This window comes from Leptonychotes weddellii, unplaced genomic scaffold (assembly GCF_054177405.1).
Source record: "Leptonychotes weddellii isolate Sample4059 unplaced genomic scaffold, ASM5417740v2 HiC_scaffold_4533, whole genome shotgun sequence".
Classification (NCBI taxonomy): Eukaryota; Metazoa; Chordata; class Mammalia; order Carnivora; family Phocidae; genus Leptonychotes; species Leptonychotes weddellii.
The window spans coordinates 1-10917 of record NW_028012234.1 but is presented as its reverse complement, the minus strand read 5'-3'; the positions used below and the strand labels follow the sequence as shown (position 1 = coordinate 10917).

At 33.7% G+C, this 10917-nt stretch overlaps 1 long non-coding RNA gene across 1 annotated transcript; it reads right to left on the bottom strand.

Annotated features, from left to right (window-relative positions):
- Window positions 1–321: 321 nt before the first annotated feature.
- Window positions 322–4755, bottom strand: LOC145719455 (uncharacterized). Its single transcript, XR_014142391.1, has 2 exons — window positions 3591–4755; window positions 322–2977 (listed from the first exon to the last, which is right to left on the bottom strand). It is a non-coding gene; the product is annotated as an uncharacterized LOC145719455 (long non-coding RNA).
- Between the last annotated feature and the right edge of the window lie 6162 nt (window positions 4756–10917).

Sequence of the window (10917 nt, the reverse complement as noted above, 5' to 3'; positions counted from 1 at the left end):
AATTCTAAAAAGCTAAAAAACTATACTATTTTTAAATTGTACACTTTTCCTTCCAAAATTGCTAACAAACACATAACAAAAAAAACCACTCCCAGACGGGTAGTAATTCAATTGCCTTAAGTTTGTAATTATTAAAACTGCTAGTTAATCTTTAAGGCTATAAACTAATGATCTAATAACTGAGACTTGCCAGGGCTTACTGACAGATTTCATGGGTAATAAGTGTTAACTATAAGGGAGACCAGAAAAGATCTTTTAATAATTACAAAAGCACAAATAGAAATGCCTTTATTTAGACTATCTGGCTCTTCACCTGTTCCCTACAACACTAACACAAACACAACTAGCAAAATGTATACTCAAAATTGCATAGTAGAAACACTATACTGTTTTCTGTTTTGAGACAACTATCAATACAAAAAAACAGAAATGAGGTTTATTTCCACTAGTTTACATATTTCTCTCGCAATAAAGTAGAAGGTCCCCCAGAAGCAGAAACTATATGACCTTGTTTATTTTAATGACTCCAATTTCACTTACAGTGTCTAACACAGTAGATGCTCAATGGTTCTTATCCCTTTTTGGTTCATAAACCTTGACCCCAGCTTGGCAATCCCTGGAAAGGCAAGAATTTTGTCCTGTGGTCACCAATGACATATCTCCAACATGGAGCTGCCTCTAAGTCCCCTCCTTTCTTCAAGGTTCAAGTCCCATGTAATTCATAAAACTTTCTGATTGCTCCTACCCAAAGCTAACTTCCTTTTCTAAAGTTCGAAAGACTATATTTCACATTTGACATGAATGCACTATCTTGGACTATTAATTACCTATTCATTTTAAATCCAGATCTAGGTATACCTGTACTCTCAACTAAATTAATTTTGAGGACAGAATAATGGCTTATATTTGTGTCCCAATACCTAAGCAAAGTGCTGTGCATGCAATAAGTATTTACTAATAAAAATAAAGACAAAGATAATAAAGATAATATGAAGCCAGTTCTGCATATTCTTCTATCTTGTACTCTTTCAAAGGCATGCCAACGCCTTTGAAATTTTCTGGTTAAAATGACTAAGGACCAATAACTATCACAGCCAAAAATAACAAGATGATATTGTTACTAACCAAACAGTTATTATTTCATTGTCCCCAACATTTTGAGGGGGGCTGTGCATTTATGTGTATGTATGAAACCAACCCACTGTCATGAAGATATAACAAGAAGTGGAAAGGTAGGCGTACACCCTCCAAAAAATGATTATTTAATATCATGAGCAATAAAAACTATACAGCACAGTAACAAAAGATGTCACAAAATAATATGTCCCCAATATTTCAAAAAAGGTATATAATATGTAATGTGAATGTGCATCTCTGTTTGTGTATTTATGTACGTACACTGGAGGAGAAGGAAGGGAATAAAAAACATTAAAATGGTAGTAATTACTACATGGTAAAATTACGGATGGTTTTTACTTTCTTTTTTTATGCTCTTCTGTACTTTCCAAATCAGAAATACATACATAAATACAATAAATAATTTTAAAATAAAAGCTCCTATCATTTAGAAATATTGTTGTTGATATTATAAGCCAACAACTTTAACTTAGTCTAATAACCAGTACAATCAAGTTCTAGAACAAAGTTATTTCTTAAAGCTGAATTCAGTCTCTGAAAATATTTAAATCTTTACCTACTCTGCACCAACTACTCTTACTAAAGAAATAGTTTTATAGTAATAGAATAAACAAAGGCCCTATTTAGATTAAGAAAATTAAGCTTATTAGGTTATCATTGGTATACCAAGAATGTATTATGTATAAGTTCACTTTCCTTTAAACATAGTGAAAATCTATGTTTAAAAGGCCTTTGATCTCATTAAAATTTTGTGGTTAATGATTAAAATATCCTTAATAAAGGATCAAAATTAAGTTTTGTTTCTTCTCATAAAAGAAAGGTTCTCTCTCTTGACTACAGTAAATATCAACATCAATATAATTTTGATACTACTATAGTTTTGTAAGATATTACTACAGGGGAAATGGAGTGTATATGAGATCTCTTTATTATTTCTTACAGCTGCATATGAATCTATGTATGATTCCTTTAAAAGGCTTATTCTTAAAAAATACAATATATTAAGGGCAATCTCCAACATTGATTATATCAAACAAAGTCAAAGATCATCTCTCCAGGAATTAACAACCTAAACCAGGCAAGACACACAAAAAAAGTTTGTGAAACTTTACTTAGAATTTAAAGTTAAGTATATAAATACAGAGAGTATTTGTGTATTAAAGTACATACCATGTGGTAATATAGAAAAGCATGTTCATGGTTAAAGAAAAAAAAACACATTAAAACTCAAATCCATTCTAGTATTATGCAGAAATATTTTTAAGTATCTTGAAAAAGAAGAGCAGCACCCACAATAGTTTGGTGTCAATATTATGGTTCTCACAGCATGCTATTATTTATATTCCAGTCCTTTTCAAACATTATTATTTCTACTGTGACTTCTTCACTAGGCAGCAAACTCCATAAGTATAAGAACTATCTCCATCCTGTCTATCAGCAGACAGGACAGTAATGGACATATGGTAAGTGCAGAGCAAAAATTTAATATTTTATACCTGAAACGAGCTTCTAAATAGAACTCTGAACTATATTCCCTTGTTAGAGAATTCAAGAACCTCTCCTCAGATAATTTTTTCTTAGTTGAATTTTTCAATGTTGCCTATTAATTCTATCAAACAACTTTAAAAATTTTTCATGTAAATACATTTTTTAAAGATTTTATTTATTTATTTGACAGAGAGAGAGATAACGAGAGCAGGAACACAAGCAGGGGGAGTGGGAGAGGAAGAAGCAGGCTTCTTGCCAAGCATGGAGCCCAATGCGGGGTTTGATCCCAGGACCCTGGGATCATGCCCTGAGCCGAAGGCAGACGCTTAACGACTGAGCCACCCAGGAGCCCCTGTAAATACATTTTTAAATAATGAACTTGGCAATGAAAATTATATAATCTTGATTATATATTTACCATAAAGAATATCAGACTAGACAACACTGATTTCATTCCTATAAACTTCGAAATTTAGAAGACCAGATAATTATGTTATTAAATATACTCAGTGTTTGGAGATAGGACCAATGTTGTTCTAAGGTCCAAGAATAATGACATCATAAAAGCTCATCCTTAAATCATTTTCCCAAAAGAAATGGCAAGAGAAGCAGAGTATGAAATGAAATTGAGGATATGGAGAAAGAGATACATAGAGATATATATCCTATCAAAGATGAAGATCTACGCTTAAAGAAAAAAACAGTCATGAAGGGCACAGGCAGGTAATCACTTACTCCTGAAATAAATGGAAATAAGTCATATATGATAGGAATAAACCAGATGGCATCAAGGCTCTTTTAAACATTTAAGACTATCCTTCAAAACAGAGACAGAAGATCTTCTGAAATTTCAGTAGCTTTCCTTTCCTTTTTTTTTTTTTTTAAGGGAACTCCATTTAAAAAAGAAAGATAAAAAAGCACATGGGAAAACTTCAAAAGAAACAACAAGAAAAGGAATTACTTACCAAATTGGCCATATAAATTGTGAGCAGCCCTCTCCTGCAAATAATTTTAAAAAGAGATAGAGTGAGATTAAGCATCAATTTGACTTAATAATCACTTCATTATTTTTTTAGAAATCAAAACGATTATCAGGAGGAGTTGAGAAAAAGGGCAGATTATACTGAAGTAAGTTTTCAGTACCCTAACAATTGGATCTAAATAGATTCTAAAAGTCATTCTGTTCAGTAGTCATTAAACATTCTATTTAGTGGTCATTAATTGAAATTATTTAAAATTACTCCTGCCTTGTAATTGTTAACTAGATTTACTGTAGTGATCATTTCACAATATATACCATTACTGAATGATTATGTTGTACACTTGAAACTAATATAATGTTATGTGTCAATTATATCTTTATTTTAAAAATTACTATTTCATTATCATTATGTATTAATAGGAAAAACAGTATCATTTGCCATTAGTCTACATTTATGCTAGAGAATTCTAAATTTAATAAAGAACCTAAAGAACTCATCTTGCCAAAATGTCAAGGTCAAGGCCAAAACAATGCACATTTATTGAAGAAAAAAAAAATCAGGTATTCTATTTATTTTACACACAATGCAACTGTTTATTAGATGTCCTTACAAATCATATTAAATCACCTTGTTTTTAACTTTGTTAAGTGAGAAGTTAGGCACTAAGTGAACTTTTTAATGCCAAAAGACAAATGAAAGTTCGATTAACATTCACTTTACAGAGACTGCATATTTACCAAACTAATGAAAATTAAGGTAGAAACTCAAAGGATAATTTTATGCCCTTAATCACTTCATTTAACTTATACTGCATGTAAAACCATGAATGAAGTACATCTTATTCTTTAGGAAAGAGGTCTTTAATGTTTTAAGAGTTTAAGGGCAGTGTTAAAATAACTTTAAAAAAACTTTGACGGGGCGCCTGGGTGGCTCAGTCAGTTAAGCGTCTGCCTTCGGCTCAGGTCATGATCCTGGAGTCCCAGAATCGAGCCCCATGTCTGGCTCCCTGCTCAGTGGGGAGTCTGCTTCTCCCTTGCCCTCTGCCCCTCCCCCTGCTCCTTCTCTCTCTGTTTCTCTCTCACTCATGCTCTCAAATAAATGAAAATTATAAAAACGTATTTGGAGTTTCAATTTCGAACATTTCTAGTACTTAAAAAAAAACTTTGTAAATAAAAAAGTGCCAATATCAAATCATTTTCACTTAAATTTCATGCCATGTCTTCATATTAACATTTTCAATGAAATCTTGAAGTCAGATCCAGTCATATATATAATCTGGATTATTCACTACTTAAAATGGCTTAATAAGATTCTTAATATCACTAAGCCACATGGAGGCAGTATAATTTACCTGAACAACTGAAATTTGAATATCAGGGTTTCATTTAACTTTAATTCTCTGGTACTCTGTAATTTAATTTTGTCATTAAAATGAGGGTCGCCTGGGTGGCTCAGTAGGTTAAGCATCTGCCTTTGGCTCAGGTCATGATCCCAGGATCCTGGGATCAAGCCCTGCATCAGGCTCCTTGCTCAGCAAGGAGCCTACGTCTCCCTCTGCCAGTCGCTTCCCCTGCTGTGCTCTTTCTCTCTGTGTGAAATAAATAAAATCTTAAAAAAAAATAAAAATAAAATGAGGAACAAGACTAGTTACCTAACTTACATTTTTAAACATAAAAACTATTTAAGGAAAAAAACATACATTTATCACCAACATACAAACATAATGTTGGACCTACTCTGGTTAAAAGGGGGAAGGAGATCTAGGCAACCCCAGGGAACCAAACCCTGCAGGCAATGACCCTGCTCAGCAGGTCCTAACACACCTCAGCAAGACAACAGAATTCTAATGCTCCTCTAAAAAATAATTTAAAAATCACTGATAAGATGACCTTTTAGCTTTCTTGTCTATGATTTGTACAAATGAATTAAAATTGTTCTTATTAATCTTTACCGATCTTATCAGTTCCTACCAAATTCTAAACCAAAGATATTCTACTAGTACTTATTTTAAATAAATTATATGAAGAAAAATTAGGGTAACATCAACATCCAAGAGTCACACACACACAGAAAACTTAAATCCTTCTCAAGTGATACCTATTCTTACCAAAAGCTGGTTACATATGAAGAAAAAAAACAATAGGGGCGCCTGGGTGGCTCAGTCATTAAGCATCTGCCTTCGGCTCAGGTCGTGGTCCCAGGGTCCTGGGATCAGCCCCACATCGGGCTCCCTGCTCCGCGGGGAAGCCTGCTTCTCCCTCTCCTACTCCCCCTGCTTGTGTTCCCTCTCTCACTATGTCTCTCTCTGTCAAATAAATAAATAAAATCTTAAAAAAAAAAAAAGAAAAAAGAAAAAAAACAATACACTTAATCACAAAACCAAAACAAAAGTGTCTCTGCAATTTCAGTGGTAGTGCCCGATTATACATTTCCTTATGAAATGAACTAATGTATTTGTTCCACTAATCTATTTCATTCTAAAATTCAACAAATTTTCTACCTGATAATATAACTATTTATCTTTAACTACCAGGCAAAGATTATCTTGTTTACCTTCACATTTTCACACACCTGCTATAGTACCTGTCATCTAATAGGCCTTAAACAAATGGTTATGGGATTCCCAGACAAAGTGTTACTAGGAACCCAGCCCTATAAAAAGGAACAGACTAGAGACATATAATATGTTATAGAAATATAATCACAAAAGATAGCCATTAAACAGGAGGGAAAATTAGTGATATCAATTTATTAGCAAGCAAAGATGTGATCAGATTATTTTACATTTGCATAAAATTTAATAATCTACAAAGTATAATCAATACTTGAAATCAGATTTTATCCTCTTAATAGTGTTATTAAGTATAATGTAGATACTTTATCCTTATTCTATGGAAAACCGAGAATCAGAAAAGTTAAGTGATTTCCTTACAAATACAAAAGTAACAAAGACAAGTTGGAATTAGGAGTCAGTTTCATGTTCTTTTTTTTTTTTTAAAGATTTTATTTATTTATTTGACAGAGAGAGACAGTGAGAGAGGGAACACAAGCAGGGGGAGTGGGAGAGGGAGAAGCAGGCTTCCCGCTGAGCAGGGAGCCTGATGCGGGGCTCCATCCCAGGACCCTGGTATCATGACCTGAGCTGAAGGCAGATGCTTAACGACTGAGCCACCCAGTTTCATGTTCTTTCCAAAGCACTGCTTCAATGGCAGATAATCTGTCCCTTACTAACTTACCTTTATATTCTGCAATGACTTGTTTAATACAATATCCTAACAGGCTTCTGTGCTTTGAGAATGAGTAAAGCCCTGACACACTCTTACTACTGGGAAAAAGCAGAGGATGTATTGTTATTGAATTACATCCTATCCTGGCCTTGAGTTTCAATTTATTGTTTTAAATAATGAAGAAGAGCACCTCCTTCCCAGCTTTATCTGAATTCCAACCCAGAACTAATAGCCTCAAGAATGAAAAAACAGTATCTGTAGAGGGCATAATGTGCTGTATTATATAGCAGACTCTTCTTGGCAGGTTTCCCTGGTGTGCTGTCTTCAACCTCAGCTCCAGTGTCAATTTGGTAGGTGTAGAATATCAGAATATTGATTTATTTTATCACTTCTCCAGGGATGTTCTGTATCACAAGGAACTGGTAAGTCAATTAAATGCCATTTTATTATTTACCACTTGACTATCTCTAGCTGAGGACAAACAGGTCACTCCCTTCTTAGTTGAGTAAATTCTCTGCGGAAACCAAGTTACCTATTAAAATACTACTACAACAGTGATGGGGAAGGAGGTGCCAATAAGAACAAAAGGTGGCCTAGGCCTAACTAGGAAGGGCTAGGGCCAAGAAGAACAATAGCGTTTTAAATTTCACAGAAGACTGTGATTCCCATTCTTTTGGGAATCACTGGATAGAGAGATAGGTGAAGCTCAGTGAACCACAAATAAACTTTTTTTTTTTTTTGATACGGGAAGGGGTGAAGCTCTTCAACTTGTATGCAAAATTTAAGGGGCTGTGCACAGCAAGGGGTACTACCTAAAAAGGTATTAAGAACCACTGTTTAAGAACTGTGTGTAATAAGAGTATCATTATTCCCACAGGAAAATGCTAAAATAATTATATTTTCTTAACACCTCAGTAGATTAAAAGGTATCCTTATACTCTGCTGAAATTCTAAATTTTATTATCTTCTAACATTATCGTATCTAATTAGATGGACAATAATGTTTCTTTTCTTTTTCTGGAAACCTTAATGTATATATTCTTTGGCTAACCTTCTGAAACTTTGAATGACACTATATGTAACACATTTCATAACTAAGGTTATTAGGGAGTATAGCAGGCATGGTATAACTTCTAAATTCTAAATGTTTATATATTCTTTCTCCTTCTCTCTCTCTCCCTCTCTCTCTATATATGTTTTGTGTTCTATAAAAAAGCAGAAATTACAGATTAAAGAAAAACAAAGTGGAAGGTCCTAACAATTGTAATGGCTTACTAAGAGATACTACTTAATCATCTCAGAAAGTCTTTCAAGACAGAATAAATTTTCATCTCCCAGAATGTTTTAGAACAGTAAAAAAAATAGTGCCTTAAATAAGGTACAGGAACAGATAAAATAAGAGCAAGAGTTCATGATCATATACTGTTATATACAGCAGATAAAACAGAGTAAACTTTTCAGAAGACAACAAGGTAATTTAAATTTTCTTCCTGTGAAGATAACATGACACTGAAACATGAATATGTCAAGAATTTATAAGCCAAATTCATGGTATTTTATTCACATATTATAGAGTTCATTTATTCTGGTCATATCTGCCTAGGAGTTTCATAACTACAACAGTATAATTTAAGAATTCAAACCCTGAGTATGCTTAGAATAAGTATGCAATTTTGGTATTTTAATCCATGCCCATGTTTGAGCACCCCACAGTTTTAACTTATCTAAACTAATACTAAATATCAAAGCAAATTCCACAGCAATTCTACAAAACAAAATCCATCAAAACAACTTTCTGAACCACAAACAAAGCACTTCCTAGAAAAAGAAAGAGAAGACTAGTTCTTAACAGCCCACCTAGGGATAAACTAGATGTTACCAATGCTTACTGCTGAGTTACTATGATCACAGTTCTTTGTGGCACAAATTTTTTAAGCAACCCTGGAAACAACTTCAAAGTTTTCTCAGAATCCCACAGTGATACGATTAAGATTTAAGTAAATTGCCCTCTTACAAGGTGTCAGGAACTAGCTGGCAAAGCATGCCTAATTCTGTAAAGGGAAGGAGGGAGACTGGGAAAGATGGATGGATGGATGGATGGATGGATGGATGGATGGATTGGAGAGAGGGAGGAAAAAAGTAGGAAGGAAAGAAAGTTAAACCAGTATAGATGAAGACATACTTATGAAGATAGATATAGCTTTACTTATGTATCTGTACATATGCACATTATATATATGTGTTTGTGTTCATAACTACACTGTATGTTCTTACCTCATTAAATGCTTTGGAAAAACTGGTTACACAATTGAGTACAAAATATATAATCTCTGAGTAAAAATTTCATTATTAAATTAAGTTTTAGAGATTTAAAAATTAGAACTACCACTACTTGCTAATTTGAAAAAAAAACACTGCTAACCTTCCATATTCTGTATCTTCCACTCTATTACTGATTTTTTTTTTAAATATTTTATTTATTTTTTGACAGAGAGAGAGGCAGCGATAGAGGGAACACAAGCAGGGGGAGTGGGAGAGGGAGAAGCAGGCTTCCCGCTGAACAGGGAGCCCGATGCGGGGTTCGATCTCAGGTCCCAGGATGACCTGAGCCGAAGGCAGACGCTTAACGACTGAGCCACCCAGGTGCCCCTCTATTACCGATTTTATTAAAAAGTATTACCTGTACACATATCACAACGGACAACTTAAATGTTGCTGTTTCCCACTTTCTACCCTCAGAATTATTCTTATTCTGGGTTTTTACATTATAATCTTCTCACATAGCCTCAATGACCACCTTTAAGAAGAAAACTTCCAATCTTACTTTTATGACTATCACACTTCTCCTGAATCTAGACTCATACTTCAAGCGGCCTACTGGCTGTCTCCACGAACATATCATTGATTTTCTTCATGAATTAAAGGCATAATTATATATTCCTTTTCCTTAAAGTAAAAACTATAATATTAAAAAAACTTCACTTTGGGGCTAGGTGTGATATATATAACTTCAACCTCTGTAAGGTATATATAATCTAGTAAGGGATCTTGATATTTAATGGAATCTTAATAAAAATTTGTGGTAAGTAAAAAATACTTTTTCGAAGCAAACAATTAACTTTTACATAATTTCAGATAAACATAGACCACACTTGGTATTATTTTTAAATAAGATACATTATAAAGCAACTTGTAAAAAGATAAGGCAAAAGATTTGCTTTCCTATGTTTTAAAGTTAACTCCAAAAATTTTTTTTAATCTCCTTTTTAAAAAAAAAAAGCCACTACCTTCTAGACAATACTAAAAGACTAAAATTTAAAGTTTTTAATTAGATCCCAAACCAGGATTTGTGTTTGCTATACATAACACACATAAATCCCCTCACCCAAAAAAAAGTACTAGCAAGGTATTTCCAGGATTAACTGCATCACCTAATAAACAACAGAACTAAATCAACACATATTACCAAGGGTTCGACTACTTAACAATCACATCAAGGTAAGGATCAATTTTTCTTCAGCAACTATGTGATAATCCTTATTAAAAAGCTACATTTAAAATTTTGATTAGGTTACAATACATTAACAAAAGAAAGAACAAGAATCATATGATCCTCTCAATAGATGCAGAAAAAGCATTTGACAAAGTACAGCACCCTTTCTTGATCAAAACTGTTCAGAGTATAGGGATAGAGGGTACATACCTCAATATCATAAAAGCCATCTATGAAAAACCCACAGCCAATATCATTCTCAATGGGGAAAAACTGAGAGCTTTCTCCCTAAGGTCAGGAACACGCAGGGATGTCCACTATCACCACTGCTATTCAACATAGTATTAGAAGTTCTAGCCACAGCAATCAGACAACAAAAAGAAATCAAAGGCATCCAAATCGGCAAAGAAGAAGTCAAACTCTCACTCTTTGCAGATGATATGATACTTTATGTGGAAAACCCAAAAGACTCCACCCCAAAACTGCTAGAACTCATACAGGAATTCAGTAAAGTGGCAGGATATAAAATCAATGCACAGAAGTCAGTGGCATTCCTATACACAAACAACAAGACAGAAGAAAGAGAAAT